The following is an 18,409-nucleotide window of genomic DNA, read 5'->3' on the forward strand; positions in this document are numbered from 1 at the left end:
CCTGCCATCGAGCTTCTTCCTCCCCTCTGGCTATATCTCTCTTTTAGCAAAAATCGACTAACCCAAATTCAAAAGTCAGACGACTGACATGTAGCTATTGTGAAAAAATAGAATGCAATTAGGTCATAAGGAAAAAATACCTAATGTTTCAACTCTTTTGAGTGATGAACGTACGGGGGATTCTTAACGACCCAATCCAATCCTCTAGTAAAACTCCTACGAATCTCCTGTAAATGAAGGAAGCCCTAAACTGATTGCATGGCCCGGGCGGCAACTTCCACGGCCGGCACGATGGAGGCATCGACCGGAGACCGGCAGACCGGACACATTCGGTGAGACCAGAGCCACTCGTCGATGCACCGGTCATGGAAGAGGTGCATGCACGCGGGCAGCTGCTTCACCACCTCCTTGGGCCTGACCTCGGCGAGGCACACCGCGCACTCGTGGCCCTCTCTGCCGCCGCAGCTCAGCTTCTCGTACTTGTACACGGGCAGGCCGGCGATGGCCGCCCGGCCTAGCCCGACGGCCGGCTCTCGCGGAAGCGCAGTCATGGATGACCGATCCCCCTCTGGATCTTGCAGGAGCTGGTGTTGCGACCTAGCGCGGGCCTACGCTGGCACAATGCCGCGATGAAGAGGAAGACGAGCAGGACGCCAGCGATGCGGATGATAATTGGCCAGGGGACGCCGGCGAGTTTCAGTATGCCGCACGTCAAGCCCGCGGGAGCTTAGGGATGTGTCAAGTTACTATCTAAGTTACTCCAACGTCCGCATGGCCGCACGTGAGGGAGAGGGGGTGGGTTAGGGGTGGGGGGCGACCCTGTCGCCTCCACCAGAACCACCGCCGCCGCCAGCGCTAGGGGCCTCGCCGGAACCGCAGCCGCCGTAGGTGATGGAACCATGGTCCTCGCGATCGGTCCAAGTGGTGGCTGTCCGATCCGACTCCGAGACGGATCTGGATCAGGAGGTTCAACATTTGGCCCCAGCCAGATGGCAGATCCATTTCGAAGATTGCCGAATGGTTGGGACATGGAGAGATGGATTTCTTTATACACATTCACCGTCACGATGGACGAAGGTTCGAGATCGCGATCACGATATTCTCGCCGGACGGTACTTGGACATAGACGAACGGATCCACACAGGTATGCATTTGAATATCGATGAATTCGAAATTGTTGTTGTTGAATGCGTGCAGGAGAATTTGGGCGGGGAGGATCATATCGAGGTTGTCGATCTAACATCGGAACCAGATGCCCCAATGCCGAAGCCGAAGATCGGAGGACGGTTTTGGGTACTAGCTGACGACGAAGACAAAGACGACGATGATGCCGAGCTTGACTCGCCTGGAGTCTTGCCAATGTCAACCGAGATAATATCTAAGTTCACGGCACCAATCGCTGAATCCTTCACGAAGCTCGCGCCTGGCGAGGGGCGCAAAGATAGGAGGATTGCGGAACCAAGATCGGCGGGTCTCCGTAAGCCCTCGTCGATGAAGATCAAACCTTGGAAAGGACCCCTCCCAAGGTAAATTTGTCACAACCTACTTTATCTGATTTCTTCCCATTAGATGGTTGGACAAAAATTACTCGCAAGAAGAAGAAAAAGGCAGCAGTTCAACCACTGCCGGCGGCCGTCGGTCCTTGGGCGATCCGGGCGGCGCGGATGGTGCGTTTGAATCTTCTACTGGGGATTGATGGGCCGGTGGTGGAAACGTCCGGCCTGGGCCCGGGGCGTGCTGGGTATGTGGCCCAGTGTGCGGCCCAGGAATCGGCGGCGGACCCTTCGCCGGGCGGGCTGCATGGGTTGCGAGCCACATGCACGTACGGTGATCACGCATCACAAAATTGCCCGACCAGGGTTTCCTTAGTCGTCGCTAGCTCGAGCAGCAAGGATACGGCCCCTGGATCGATCTATCTTCGTGGCCATGGCCGGTCGTGGGAGAGGCTTGCCGCCGTTGCACAAGGACGCTCTGCCGCCGCCGAAGACTGCTCCTCCGCCCGCCCGGACAGCGCCTCCTCTTCCTAAGGCGGCGCCGCAGTCGCAGCCCAAGCCGGCTCCGCCCCAAAGGGCCGGGGTGCAGCAGCAGCAGCACAGGCTGGCGCCGATGCCTTCGGCCGTGCCGCCGCCGTGCCCGACGGGGCCAGCATCTGTGGGCGGGCAGGCTGCAAGGGAGGGTCGCGGGGCCGATGGCCGGCACCCGGCTGCCCATGGGGCGGCGGTGAGCAGGGCTTCGCCGCGTAGACAGCTCGCGGTCGTTGGGGCGATGATGGAGTCAATGTGTACGGGGATGGACAACATCATGGGTCGTCTGGCGGCGGCCGCGGTTACGCATGGCAAAGTGATGGATCAGAGGAGAGTCCGTTCTATGCACCGCCTGGAAATTTTGTGGAGGGGGCTTCTGGACCAGATTATCGGTCCCGAGGAGGTTACCGGGGCTTTCGCGGTGGTAGGGGCCGGGCTAGGCGGCCGTCCCAGTACCGGCAGCGTCCCCCTCCTCCGCCACCGCAGGTTACCGCCATCACGGCCGAGACTGAGGCCCTTGCTGTTGCGGGCCAGTCGTCGGAGACGGCGGATTTGGTGTAGCCATCAAATTTATCGGGCGAGGCCATGGCGGTGGTCACCACGCTGGCTTCTACCAAGGTCCCGGTACCCTTGCAAGATGGGGTCAAAGGTCGTGAGCATGGTTCTGACAAACTTTCCGACAAGCCGGATGGTGAGAGGGCCGCTAAGTGGGCGCGCAAGAAAGAGAAGATGATATTCTATCATTGTGGTGAGCAAGGACAATTTATTGCAGAATGCAACACGGAGTTGTGTGACACTTGTCTCAAGCCCGCTCATGAATCGGGAGAGTGCCCGGTGTTGCTGCACTAGTTACCAACGGTGACCATGTATGGGGTTTGCTGTGCAGACTTGATGTTCTTTGAGTCACCCACTCCGTTTGTTATCCTAGATACACCGCAGAACCTGACTACAGGGCTGGTCAAGGTCACGAAGGTTACCTGTCTGAGGCGCGGATTATGAAGAGGATGAATGATCTGGCTCCCGGGAACTCTCATTGGGAGCTTATCCGGCTGGATGATAATTTATATAAGGTTGATTTTCCGTCAGTGGAAGAGCTAAAGAAACTCCTTAGGTTTGGTATAGCACGCGTGCCAGGTACAGAGTGTTTTCTTGAGTTTGATGCTTGGAAGCAAACAGAACCAAAAGGCACACCTTTGTCTCAGGTTTGGGTTCAATTTTCTGGGGCACCTTCTAAGCCTCTCAATGACGCCAGGGTGGTGTGCAGTCTAGGATCACTGATTGGGAAGACCGAGCGTGTTGATATGCAGTTTACTCGGGCTCACGGGGTGGCCAGGTTACTTGTCGGCGTTCTGGCTATTGAGCATATACCGGATTGAAGGAAATATCCCCTAGAGGCAATAATAAAGTGTTATTTATATTTCCTTATATCATGATAAATGTTTATTATTCATGCTAGAATTGTCTTAACCGGAAACTTAGTACATGTGTGAATACATAGACAAACAGAATGTCCCTAGTATGCCTCTACTTGACTAGCTCGTTAATCAAAGATGGTTAAGTTTCCTGACCATAGACATGTGTTGTCATTTGATGAACGAGATCACATCATTAGAGAATGATGTGATGGACAAGACCCATCCGTTAGCTTAGCATAATGATCGTTTATTTTTTCTACTATTGCTTTCTTCATGACTTATACATGTTCCTCAGACTACGAGATTATGCAACTCCCGAATACCGGAGGAACAACTTGTGTGCTATCAAACGTCACAACATAATCGGAAGATTATAAAGATGCTCTACAGGTGTCTCCGATGGTGTTTGTTGAGTTGGCATAGATCGAGATTAGGATTTGTCACTCCGTTTATCGAGAGGTATCTCTGGGCCCTCTCGGTAATGCACATCACTATGAGCCTTGCAAGCAATGTGACTAATGAGTTAGCCATGGGATGATGCATTACGTAAAGAGTAAAGAGACTTGTCGGTGACGAGATTGAACTAGGTATGTGAAGGAAATATGCCCTAGAGGCAATAATAAAGTTATTATTTATTTCCTTATATCATGATAAATGTTTATTATTCATGCTAGAATTGTATTAACCAGAAACATAATACATGTGTGAATACATAGACAAACAGAGTGTCACTAGTATGCCTCTACTTGACTAGCTCGTTGATCAAAGATGGTTATGTTTCCTAACCATAGACATGAGTTGTCATTTGATTAACGGGATCACATCATTAGGAGAATGATGTGATTGACTTGACCCATTCCGTTAGCTTAGCACTTGATCGTTTAGTTTGTTGTTGTTGCTTTCTTCATGACTTATACATGTCCCTATGACTATGAGATTATGCAACTCCCGTTTACCGGAGGAACACTTTGTGTGCTACCAAACGTCACAACGTAACTGGGTGATTATAAAGGTGCTCTACAGGTGTCTCCGAAGGTACTTGTTGGGTTGGCATATTTCGAGATTAGGATTTGTCACTCAGATTGTCGGAGAGGTATCTCTGGGCCCACTCGGTAATGCACATCACTATAAGCCTTGCAAGCATTGCAACTAATGAGTTAGTTGCGGGATGATGTATTATGGAACGAGTAAAGAGACTTGCCGGTAACGAGATTGAACTAGGTATTGAGATACCAACGAACGAATCTCGGGCAAGTAACATACCGATGACAAAGGGACAACGTATGTTGTTATGCGGTTTGACCGATAAAGATCTTCGTAGAATACGTAGGAGCCAATATGAGCATCCAGGTTCCGCTATTGGTTATTGACCAAAGACGCGTCTCGGTCATGTCTACATAGTTCTCGAACCCGTAGGGTCCGCACGCTTAAAGTTTCGGTGACAATTGTATTATGAGTTTATGTGATTTGATGTACCGAAGGTAGTTCGGAGTCCCGGATGAGATCGGGGACATGAAGAGGAGTCTCTAAATGGTCGAGACGTAAACATCGATATATTGGACGACTATATTCGGACATCGGAAAGGTTCCGAGTGATTCGGGTATTTTCGGGGGTACCGGAGAGTTACGGGAATTCGTATTGGGCCTTAATGGGCCATATGGGAAAGGAGAAAAAGGCCTCAAAGGGTGGCCGCACCCCTCCCCATGGACTGGTCCGAATTGGACTAGGGAGGGGGGCGCCCCCTTCCTTCCTTCTCCTTTTTCCTTCCCTTCTCCTACTCCAACAAGGAAAGGAGGAATCCTACTCCCGGTGGGAGTAAGACTCCCCCTTGGCGCGCCCTCCTTGGCCGGCCGCCTCTCCCCCCTTGCTCCTTTATATACGGGGGCAGGGGACACCTCTAGAGACACAACAATTGATCTCTTTGATCTTTTAGCCGTGTGCGGTGCCCCCCTCCACCATAGTCCACCTCGATAATACTGTAGCGGTGCTTAGGCGAAGCCCTGCGTCAGTAGAACATCAACACCGTCACCACGCCGTCGTGCTGACGAAACTCTCCCTCAACACTTGGTTGGACCAGAGTTCGAGGGACGTCATCCGGCTGAACGTGTGTTGAACTCGGAGGTGTCGTGCGTTCGGTACTTGATCGGTCGGATCGTGAAGACATACGACTACTTCAACCGCGTTGTGCTAATGCTTCCTCTTTCGGTCTACGAGGGTATATGGACAACACTCTTCCTTCTCATTGCTATGCATCACCATGATCTTGCGTGTGCGTAGGAATTTTTTTGAAATTACTACGTTCCCCAACAGTGGCATCCGAGCCAGGTTTTATGCGTAGATGTTATATGCACGAGTAGAACACAAGTGAGTTGTGGGTGATACAAGTCATACTGCTTACCAGCATGTGATACTTTGGTTCGGCGGTATTGTTGGATGAAGCAGCCCGGACCGACATTACGCGTACGCTTACGCGAGACTAGTTCTACCGACGTGCTTTGCACACAGGTGGCTGGCGGGTATCAGTTTCTCCAAGTTTAGTTGAACCGAGTGTGGCTACGCCCGGTCCTTGCGAAGGTTAAAACAGGACCAACTTGACAAACTATCATTGTGGTTTTGATACGTAGGTAAGAACAGTTCTTGCTCATCCCGTAGCAGCCACGTAAAACTTGCAACAACAAAGCAGAGGACGTCTAACTTGTTTTTGCATGGCATGTTGTGATGTGATATGGTCAAAGCATGATGCTAAATTTTATTGTATGAGATGATCATGTTTTGTAACCGAGTTATCGGCAACTGGCAGGAGCCATATGGTTGTTGCTTTATTGTATGCAATGCAATCGCCCTGTAATGCTTTACTTTATTACTAAGCGGTAGCGATAGTCGTAGAAGCATAAGATTGGCAATACGACAACGATGCTGTGATGGAGATCAAGGTGTCGCGCCGGTGACGATGGTGATCATGAAGGTGCTTCGGAGATGGAGATCACAAGCACAAGATGATGATGGCCATATCATATCACTTATATTGATTGCATGCGATGTTTATCTTTTATGCATCTTATCTTGCTTTGATTGATGGTAGCATTATAAGATGATCTCTCACTAAATTTCAAGATAAAAGTGTTCTCCCTGAGTATGCACCGTTGCCAAAGTTCGTCGTGCCCAGACACCACGTGATGATCGGGTGCGATAAGCTCTACGTCCATCTACAACGGGTGCAAGCCAGTTTTGCACACGCAGAATACTTGGGTTAAACTTGACGAGCCTAGCATATGCAGATATGGCCCCGGAACACTGAGACCGAAAGGTCGAGCGTGAATCATATAGTAGATATGATCAACATAGTGATGTTCACCATTGAAAACTACTCCATTTCACGTGATGATTGGTTATGGTTTAGTTGATTTGGATCACGTGATCACTTAGAAGATCAGAGGGATGTATTTCTAAGTGGGAGTTCTTAAGTAATATGATTAATTGAACTTAAATTTATCATGAACTTAATACCTGATAGTATCTTGCTTGTCTATGTTTGATTATAGATAGATGGCCCGTATTGTTGTTCCGTTGAATTTTAATGCATTCCTTGAGAAAGCAAAGTTGAAAGATGATGGTAGCAATTACACGGACTGGGTCCGTAACTTGAGGATTATCCTCATTGCTGCACAGAAGAATTACATCCTGGAAGCACCGCTGGGTGCTAGGCCTGCTGTAGGAGCAACACCAGATGTTATGAACGTTTGGCAGAGCAAAGCTGATGACTACTCAATAGTTCAGTGTGACATGCTTTACGGCTTAGAACCGGGACTTCAACGACGTTTTGAACGTCATGGAGCATATGAGATGTTCCAGGAGTTGAAGTTAATATTTCAAGCAAATGCCTAGATTGAGAGATATGAAGTCTCCAATAAGTTCTATAGCTGCAAGATGAAGGAGAATAGTTCTGTCAGTGAACATATACTCAAAATGTCTGGGTATCATAATCACTTGACTCAACTGGGAATTAATCTTCCTGTTGATAGTGTCATTGACAGAGTTCTTCAATCACTGCCACCAAGCTACAAATGCTTCGTAATGAACTATAATATGCAAGGGATGAATAAAACTATTCCTGAGCTCTTCGCAATGCTAAAGGCTGCGGAGGTAGAAATCAAGAAGGAGCATCAAGTGTTGATGGTCAATAAGACCGCCAGTTTCAAGAAGAAGGGCAAAGGAAAGAAGAAGGGGAACTTCAAGAAGAACGGCAAACAAGTTGCTGCTCAGGAGAAGAAACCCAAGTCTGGACCTAAGCCTGAGACTGGGTGCCTCTACTGCAAGCAGACTTGTCACTGGAAGCAGAACTGCCCCAAGTATTTGGCGGATAAGAAGGATGGCAAGGTGAACAAAGGTATATGTGATATACATGTTATTGATGTGTACCTTACTAGAGCTCGCAGTAGCACCTGGGTATTTGATACTAGTTCTGTTGCTAATATTTGCAACCCGAAACAGGGACTACGGATTAAGCGAACACTGGCCAAGGACGAGGTGACGATGCGCATGGGAAATGGTTCCAAAGTCGATGTGATCGCGGTCGACACGCTACCTCTACATCTACCGTCGGGATTAGTATTAGACCTAAATAATTGTTATTTGGTGCCAGTGTTGAGCATGAACATTATATCTGGATCTTGTTTGATGCGAGATGGTTATTCATTTAAATCAGAGAATAATGGTTGTTCTATTTATATGAGTAATATCTTTTATGGTCATGCACCCTTGAAGAGTGGTCTATTTGTTCTATTTATATGAATCTCGATAGTAGTGTTACACATATTCATAATGTTGAAGCCAAAAGATGTAGAGTTGATAATGATAGTGCAACTTATTCGTGGCACTGCCGTTTAGGTCATATAGGTGTAAAGCGCATGAAGAAACTCCATACTGATGGACTTTTGGAACCACTTGATTATGAATCACTTGGTACTTGCAAACCGTACCTCATGGGCAAGATGACTAAAACGCCGTTCTCCGGAACTATGAAGAGAGCAACAGATTTGTTGAAAATCATACATATATACAGATGTATGTGGTCCGATGAATGTTGAGGCTCGTGGCGGATATCGTTATTTTCTCACCTTCACAGATGATTTAAGCAGATATGGGTATATCTACTTAATGATGCATAAGTCTCAAACATTTGAGAAGTTCAAAGAATTTTAGAGTGAAGTTGAAAATCATCGTAACAAGAAAATAAAGTTTCTACAATCTGATCGTGGATGAGAATATTTGAGTTACGAGTTTGGTCTACATTTGAAACAATGCGGAATAGTTTCGCAACTCACGCCACCCGAAACACCACGGCGTAATGGTGTGTCCGAATGTTGTAATCGTACTTTACTAGATATGGTGCGATCTATGATGTCTCTTACTGATTTACCGCTATCGTTTTGGGGTTATGCTTTAGAGACGGCCGCATTCATGTTAAATAGGGCACCATCAAAATCCGTTGAGACGACGACTTATGAACTTTGGTTTGGCAAGAAATCAGAGTTGTCGTTTCTTAAAGTTTGGGGCTGCAATGCTTATGTGAAAAAGCTTCAACCTGATAAGTTCGAACCCAAATGGTAGAAATGTGTCTTCATAGGATACCCAAAGGAAACTTTTGGGTACACCTTCTATCACAGATCCGAAGGCAAGACATTCGTTGCTAAGAATGGATCCTTTCTAGAGAAGGAGTTTATCTCGAAAGAAGTGAGTGGGAGGAAAGTAGAACTTGATGAGGTAACTGTACCTACTCCCTTATTGGAAAATAGCTCATCACAGAAATTTGTTCCTGTGACGCCTATACCAATTAGTGAGGAAGTTAATGATGATGATCATGGAACTTCAGATTAAGTTGTTACTGAACCTCGTAGATCAACCAGAGTAAGATCCGCACCAGAGTGGTATGGTAATACTGTTCTGGGAGTCATGGTACTAGATCATGATGAACCTACGAACTATGAAGAAGCGATGGTGAGCCCAGATTCCGCAAAATGGCTTGAAGCCATGAAATCTGAGATGGGATCCATGTATGAGAACAAAGTGTGCACTTTGGTTGACTTGCTCGTTGATCGACAAGCAATTGAGAATAAATGGATCTTCAAGAAGAAGACTGACGCTGACGGTAATGTTACTGTCTACAAAGCTCGACTTGTTGCGAAAGGTTTTCGACAAGTTCAAGGGATTGACTACGATGAGACCTTCTCACCCGTAGCGATGCTTAAGTCTGTCCGAATCATGTTAGCAATTGCCGCGTTTTATGATTATGAAATTTGGCAAATGGATGTCAAAACTGCATTCCTGAATGGATTTCTGGAAGAAGAGTTGTATATGATGCAACCGGAAGGTTTTGTCGATCCAAAGGGAACTAACAAAGTGTGCAAGCTCCAGCAATCCATTTATGGACTGGTGCAAGCCTCTAGGAGTTGGAATAAACGCTTTGATAGTGTGATCAAAGCATTTGGTTTTATACAGACTTTTGGAGAAACATGTATTTACAAGAAAGTGAGTGGGAGCTCTATAGCATTTCTGATATTATATGTGGATGACATATTACTAACTGGAAATGATATAGAATTTCTGGATAGCATAAAGGGATACTTGAATAAGAGTTTTTCAATGAAAGACCTCGGTGAAGCTGCTTACATATTGGGCATTAAGATCTATAGAGATAGATCAAGACGCTTAATTGGACTTTCACAAAGCACATACCTTGACAAAGTTTTGAAGAAGTTCAAAATGGATCAAGCAAAGAAAGGATTCTTGCCTGTGTTACAAGGTGTGAAGGTGAGTAAGACTCAATGCCCGACCACTGCAGAAGATAGAGAGAAAATGAAAGATGTTCCCTATGCTTCAGCCATAGGCTCTATCATGTATGCAATGCTGTGTACCAGACCTGATGTGTGCCTTGCTATAAGTCTAGCAGGGAGGTATCAAAGTAATCCAGGAGTGGATCACTGGACAACGGTCAAGAACATCCCGAAATACCTGAAAAGGACTAAGGATATGTTTCTCGTATATGGAGGTGACAAAGAGCTCATCGTAAAAGGTTACATTGATGCAAGCTTTGACACTGATCTGGACGATTCTAAATCGCAAACCGGATACATGTTTACATTGAACGGTGGAGCTGTCAGTTGGTGCAGTTCTAAACAAAGCGTCGTGGCGGGATCTCCGTGTGAAGCGGAGTACATAGCTGCTTCAGAAGTAGCAAATGAAGGAGTCTGGATGAAGGAGTTCATATCCGATCTAGGTGTCATACCTAGTGCATCGGGTCCAATGAAAATCTTTTGTGACAATACTGGAGCAATTGCCTTGGCGAAGGAATCCAGATTTCACAAGAGAACCAAGCACATCAAGAGACGCTTCAATTCCATCCGGGATTTAGTCCAGGTGGGAGACATAGAAATTTGCAAGATACATACGGATTTGAATGTTGTAGACCCGTTGACTAAGCCTCTCTCACGAGCAAAACATGATCAGCACCAAGGCTCCACGGGTGTTAGAATCATTACTATGTAATCTAGATTATCGACTCTAGTGCAAGTGGGAGACTGAAGGAAATATGCCCTAGAGGCAATAATAAAGTTATTATTTATTTCCTTATATCATGATAAATGTTTATTATTCATGCTAGAATTGTATTAACCGGAAACATAATACATGTGTGAATACATAGACAAACAAAGTGTCACTAGTATGCCTCTACTTGACTAGCTCGTTGATCAAAGATGATTATGTTTCCTAACCATAGACATGAGTTGTCATTTGATTAGCGGGATCACATCATTAGGAGAATGATGTGATTGACTTGACCCATTCCGTTAGCTTAGCACTTCATCGTTTAGTTTGTTGCTATTGCTTTCTTCATGACTTATACATGTTCCTATGACTATGAGATTATGCAACTCCCGTTTACCGGAGGAACACTTTGTGTGCTACCAAACATCACAACGTAACTGGGTGATTATAAAGGTGCTCTATAGGTGTCTCCGAAGGTACTTGTTGGGTTGGCATATTTCAAGATTAGGATTTGTCACTCCGATTGTCGGAGAGGTACCTCTGGGCCCACTCGGTAATGCACATCACTATAAGCCTTGCAAGCATTGGAACTAATGAGTTAGTTGCGGGATGATGTATTATGGAACGAGTAAAGAGACTTGCCGGTAACGAGATTGAACTAGGTATTGAGATACCGACGATCGAATCTCGGGCAAGTAACATACCGATGACAAAGGGAACAACGTATGTTGTTATGCGGTTTGACCGATAAAGATCTTCATAGAATATGTAGGATCCAATATGAGCATCCAGGTTCCGCTATTGTTTATTGATCGGAGACGTGTCTCGGTCATGTCTACATAGTTCTCGAACCCGTAGGGTCCGCATGCTTAAAGTTTCGGTGACAATTGTATTATGAGTTTATGTGATTTGATGTACTGAAGGTAGTTCAGAGTCCCGAATGAGATCGGGGACATGACGAGGAGTCTCGAAATGGTCGAGACATAAAGATCTATATATTGGACGACTATATTCGGACATCAGAAAGGTTCCGAGTGATTCGGGTATTTTCGGGGGTACCAGAGAGTTACGGGAATTCGTATTGGGCCTTAATGGTCCATACGGGAAATGAGAAAAAGACCTCAAAGGGTGGCCACACCCCTCCCCATGGACTGGTCCGAATTGGACTAGGGAGGGGGGGCGCCCCCTGATGAAGCTATGTACCTAGGGTAGGGTCATGGACTTGTCCAGCATACCCTCCCCGAGGACATCTTTACAAAGAATCAGAAGCAGTTGAAGAGAAAATATCATCCACTCGACCATGAAGATGTGCTCACTCGACTTCCTTGAAGACACTCGACCACCTTGAAGACACTCGACCACCAGAAGACGAGAAGCCCTCCACTCTGCAACGGTCGCGACTTAAACCATAACATTATGGGCATTTATAACACTTTATTGTAGACGTTACCAGTAATGCCCCACCTTTATGAACATTGAACCCTGTGTAACGGAGGGGAGCTGGGGTCCTGGCGCACTCTATATAAGCCACCCCCCTCCTCTGGGACAGGGGTTCGCACTTTTGTAAACACACACACACGTATAATCCAGTCGACCACCTCAGGGCACCGAGACGTAGGGCTGTTACTTCCTCCGAGAAGGGCATGAACTCGTAAAACTCATGTGTACAACTACTCCATATCTAGGATCTTGCCTCCTCATACCTACCCCCCATTCTACTTTCAGTCTTAGATCCACGACAGTTGGCGCCCACCTTGGGGCAGGTGTCTTAGCGACTTATTGGAGAAGTTGCAATTTTTCCGATCCCCATCATCATGGTTCCAGGCGGAGGTTTGGCTGAGATCGACTCCTACGGCTTTCCCCCTCCCTGCGACCCGCCGGAACAAGCGCACCGGCCGATCGAGGGTTCAACGGTGGGTGAAGCATGCGGTGGCCTGCCAGTCGGCCACCCCTCAAGTCGCGACGCTCAAGCCCGACGAGTCTCTCTACGGCCTGTTCGATCTGTCGACTGGCTCCGTAGAGACTGCATCCGAGTGCGGCAGCAATGACTCGGTAGCAGAAGTCCTGATGGTCAATGGACCACGCGGTCCTCCTGGCTTCGATCGTGAAGACGGAGGTGACGGGAACGGCGATCCGTCGCGCGTTCACGAGGAGTACCGCCCCGAGCCTCTCTCCTCGCAGCAGAGAGAAGAACTTCGTCGCCGAAACATGGATGCCTTGCATACTCCTATAGTTGGAGAAACGCCCGAGGCCCAGGCCTTGGAACAGGCTCGCTTGGCCAATCTGGCTGAGCGCACTCGGCTGGAGAACCTACAGCGCGCACTCGACGATCGCGCTCGTCAACGTGCTCCTGAGTCCAGCCGACGCCAACTTTTTCCACCTCCATCTCAGGTATACCGAACACCGATCCAAAACCTAGCAGCTGCGGCCTGGATAGCAGAGTCGATTCACCTTCCCAGTCAGAAGCTGACCGGGGTCTGGCACAGATCAGGGCCTTGCTCCGGGCAGCAGGAGAGCAGAATATGGCCGTGTCTCAGTCGCGGGATAGGATCCATAGCAGATCTGTGGTCGCAGATATGGTCCAGTCGGCCCATAGCCCGGATCGCCCCCAAGGCGTGAGGGACGTGGAGAGCGGCATGATCAGTACAGAAACCAGGAGCAGTATGATCGTCGAGCCGATCGCGATGATCGCCGTCGAGTGCCCATGCCTCCTCCAAGGAGTGGGTCGTACATGCCGCGACCACATGAAGACGGGCGCCCTAACAGCGTCGGAAGAGGTATTCCAGTCGACCCTAGGGAGCTAGGCTTTGATGCGAGATCTATTCTCGTACAAGGCTTGGTCGACAGAAACAGAGCTCACCGAGATGGCCATGACAAAGGCCCGCAAACCAGCAACAGGGTGCATGTCTCTGGCCCAGAGTGCTTCAGCAGAGCTACCAGAGCTGTAGTGATTCCCCCCAACTTCAGGTTGGAGACTGGAGTCAGTAAGTTCACCAGAGAGTCCAAGCCTGACACCTGGCTCGAAGACTACCGAGTGGCTGTCCAGATTGGTGGCGGCAATGATGAGGTGGCCATGAAACACCTTCCTCTGATGTTGGAGGGCTCGGCTAGGGCGTGGCTGAATCAGTTGGCGCCTGGCAGCATCTATACTTGGGAAGATCTCGCCCGAGTGTTTGTCAGAACGTTTGAGGGTACTTGCAAGCGGCCAGCAGGTTTGACAGAATTACAGTGTTGCGTCCAGAAACCGAATAAAACTTTGAGAGATTATATCCAGAGGTGGATCACCCTGCACCACACGGTGGAAGATGTGTCTGATCATCAGGCAATTTGTGCTTTCAAGGAAGGCGTCAGGTACCGAGAGTTGAATCTGAAATTCGGCCGGACAGGAAACATGACTTTGACTCGAATGATGGAAATCGCCACCAAGTATGCCAATGGTGAAGAGGAGGAGCGACTGCGGAGCGGCAAGCACAAAGCAGTCGCCCACGAAGCCGGAGGAGGAAACTCCAGTCGGAAACAAAAACGCAAGGCCGAACCAGCTGCTCCGGGTGAGGCCTTGGCTGTGGTTCAAGGAAAGTTCAAGGGGAAGCCCAAAGGGCCGTGGAACCCCAAGAAAGTAAAAGATCAAGATGGAAATGACGTGTTGGATCTGTCGTGCCATATCCACACCAAAAAAGACGAAGAAGGTAATTTCATTTACCCGAAGCATACCACTCGACAGTGTCGGCTCCTGATCCAGCAGTTCCGAGAGAAACAACCCAAGGAAAAGGAGAAGGAGGCAGACAAGGCTGAGAGTGAAGGGGAAGATGATGATGGTTATCCTCACATGAATTACACTCTGATGATTTTTGCTGATGTTGAAAACAAGAGTCGATTGAAAGTCATCAACAGAGAAGTGAACATGGTCACTCCGGCGACACCCAATTACTTGAAATGGTCGCAGACTGCCATTACGTTCGACCAGTCTAATGACCCAACGCACATCGCCACCCCTGGTAGGCAAGCGCTGGTGGTCGACCCGGTGGTCGAAGGCACTCGACTGATGTGACGCCCCAAGACCGAAGCTTCAGTTGCCTTTCAGGGTTTCCGGGTTTCTCCGTGTGTTTCATTTTGCTTGCTCCTTTTATTTTTGCATTGCATCATGTCATCATGCCATCATATCATTAATTTTTGCAACTCAAATAAATAAACCGTATGGATCTTTGATCCATTTAAATCGAGGGATATTCACTGTGGTGATTACTCTTTAAAACGTATTGTCCCAATATTTTAGGGAGCTATATAAATTATATTCCAATAATTTGGAATCACCCATAACACACATGCAGATAATCCCATGCCTTTCTGCTTCGAGTTGATCTCCAAACCTTGCCGAAAATTCTTTCTTCTTTTTTTGAGGCTCCTCCAAAAGTCTCAACATTTTTGGACCTTCCCAAACCTCACTTCCTATTCAAATCATTTGGAATTAATTTCAAATGAGTTTGAATTCAACTTCAACCGCGTGCCCACTTCTATTTTGCGGGATCAAGCTCATTTTTACAAGTCCGGGGAAATTATCCCTATGCGCAAAATCCTTTCCTAACCCTCTCCTTCTTTTCCCTCTCTCGATTTTCTTTTCTGCTAAAGGAGATAAGAGAAGAGAGAGAGAGAAGCCCAGCCTAGGCCTAAGGCCCAGCCACCAGTCTCCCTAGGCGCCGCCTCCCTCTCCACTAGGCCCATCTCTCCCCGCTACCCACCTGGGCCTCGCAGACTCCAGCACCGGCCCACCTAGGCCTAGCCAGCCTTCTAAGGCCCAGCAGCCCCGCTGCAGTCTCTAAACCTAGCCTGATTTCCCTCGCGCACCTCTCTCCCTCGTTCCCTCCCGACGCCGCCGCCACACGCACGCCCCACGCATCGAGCCGGGAGAGCCGCTGCTCGATCCCCACCTTCCTCTCGCTCGCTCCCTCATCCCACTACCTCCTCTTCATCACCTTGGAGCCCGATGCGTGCCACCACTGCAGGCCGGAGCCCCGTCGACCACCTCGCCGCCGTCGCGCCCAGGGGGCCACCAGCAAGGCCCTGCGCCCGCAGACGTCGTCCTCCGGCGCCCAAGTCCCGCGCGACGCGCCAAGCCTCCATGGCCGCACCTCCTTCACCGCCCGAACCCGTCGTCCTCAACCCCGTCAAGCTCCGTCGCGCCCCGCGCCCTCAAGTGTCTCGCGCCCCGCCGCCGTCCGTCTTCTCGATCCACCGCTGCCATGAATGGCCGCAGGAGCGCCATCGTCGCCGAGCCACGCGCCCCTGTTCGTCCTCGCCCGTTCAACATGCCACCAAGCCGTCAGGACGCCCCTCTGCTGCTGGAAGGTCGCCCGCTCGGCCGTCATTCTTGATTCGCTGGCGGAGAGGACCAGCGCCATCCCCACGATGCCCCTGTGCGCCATGGCCGCCTCCCTCCTTGCATCTGTGCTGCCGCTGACCACTATCATGGTTTCCTAGCTGCTGCCACCCGGGGTCCTTGCGTTGTTTCTTTCATTTCAGAACATCTAGACCGGCAAGACCCGGACTAAGAATGCCAAGTACAGCTACAAACCCGAAGAATTCGGATGCATCAAGTCTGCGAGGAGACCCATTTTTCGTCAAGTTCGACTATATTATGACGCGCCAAGTACCTCTACCGCCTTCTTTGGAACACTAAGATCGCCAAGTACCTCGACACCCGACGTCGGAACGACTACCGTCGCCGAAGACCCATGAACCAATAACTTCAAGTTCAACTTTTGTTGCAAGAACGAGACCGACGGGTCCGAAGACCCCAAGTACCACGACAACCCCGAAGGGATTCGATTTCGTCAAGTTCACCTTCGAACCGTGTACCACGTCGAACATGTGCGGCTGCACGACGAACCGCCAAGACCCTGAACTACTATCGTCGCCGAGATCGCGAGACCTCTACCGCCGACCCTAGAGCATGCGAGATCGACTACTTCCACTACCGCCGTCGCGAGAACGCCTACTTCCCTCTACGAATGGGAAACGTTCCCTTTGCACGTTCCGAAGGTATAACCCCGAGACGACGCACGTGGACTGAATGCTTGTGTTGTATGAGATGCATGGTTGACTGTTGTTTTCGCTCGTGAACCTTAGTTGTTCCTCCTTTTTGCCATGTCGTCGACACGTGGGAACCCGGTAACCGGGAGCACCCCATCGTTCTTCGCATGACACGCTCCCGTCACACTTGTTCTTTTCCACCGGCATCTTAATCGAGTTTCCGGAACCGGAACGTTGCCGTGGCATCCTTTCTTTCCGCCACGATGACATATGCTCCATATATTGCTCTTATCAACATTTTCTTTAAAAACTTGCATAAACTTGAACATGTCATCTGCATCATGTTAACAACATCAAGAATATTTAAAATTGTGGTTTGTATTAATTTGCTATATGCATATGGGGATTTACCGGATTTGTCGTTTTCTATATCCGGCCCCATTTAAATTGTTTAGATAGATAATCCCTTTATGTTTTGCCTCTTGACATGCTTAACAACATTTAATATTGTTGGGTACATAATCGAGAGTGAACTAAATAATTGATGTGGTGTTTCCTCAATATGCAACTCGTTGCATATTGAGCTCCACTTAATTTGTAGTTTTGTTTGTGCCCTTTGCCATGCCATGCATATTTAAACCGGACATGCATCATACTTGGTTGTGCATCATGCCATGCTTATGTGATGGTTGTTTACTATGTTGTTTGCTTCTTTCCGGTATTGCTTCTTCGGGTTAGTTCCGATAACGTCGTGTGTGTGAGGATCCGTTCATCTACGACCGTTTGACTTCTTCATGGACTCGTTCTTCTTCCTTGCAGGATTTCAGGCAAGATGATCATACCCTCGAAATCACTTCTATCTTTGCTTGCTTAGTTGCTCGCTCTTTTGCTATGCCTATGCTGCGATACCTACCACTTGCTTATCATGCCTCCCATATTGTTGAACCAAGCCTTTAACCCACCTTGTCCTAGCAAACCGTTGTTTGGCTATGTTACTGCTTTGCTCAGCCCCTCTTATAGCGTTGTTAGTTGCAGGTGAAGATTGAACTTTGTTCCTTGTTGGAACATGGAGATACCGTTCTTTATTGGAACATGTTTACTTGTTGGGATATCACTATATATCTTATTTAATTAATGCATCTATATACTTGGTAAAGGGTGGAAGGCTCGGCCTTATGCCTGGTGTTTTATTCCACTCTTGCCGCCCTAGTTTCCGTCATATCGATGTTATGTTCCCGGATTTTGCGGTCCTTATGCGGTTGGCCTATTATGGGAACCCCTTGACAGTTCGCCTTAAGTAAAGCTCTTCCAGCAATGTCCAACATTGGTCTTACCATTTGCCACCTAGCCTTTTCTTTCCCTTGGGTTCTGCAGACTCAAGGGTCATCTTTATTTTA

General features: G+C 48.5%; 1 pseudogene; it reads right to left on the bottom strand.

Moving 5' to 3' along the window:
* Nucleotides 1–245: 245 nt before the first annotated feature.
* LOC119333585 lies at nucleotides 246–16,103 on the bottom strand (annotated as a pseudogene).
* Between the last annotated feature and the right edge of the window lie 2,306 nt (nucleotides 16,104–18,409).

The sequence above is a fragment of the Triticum dicoccoides genome, chromosome 7A (assembly GCF_002162155.2).
Source record: "Triticum dicoccoides isolate Atlit2015 ecotype Zavitan chromosome 7A, WEW_v2.0, whole genome shotgun sequence".
NCBI lineage: Eukaryota > Viridiplantae > Streptophyta > Magnoliopsida > Poales > Poaceae > Triticum > Triticum dicoccoides.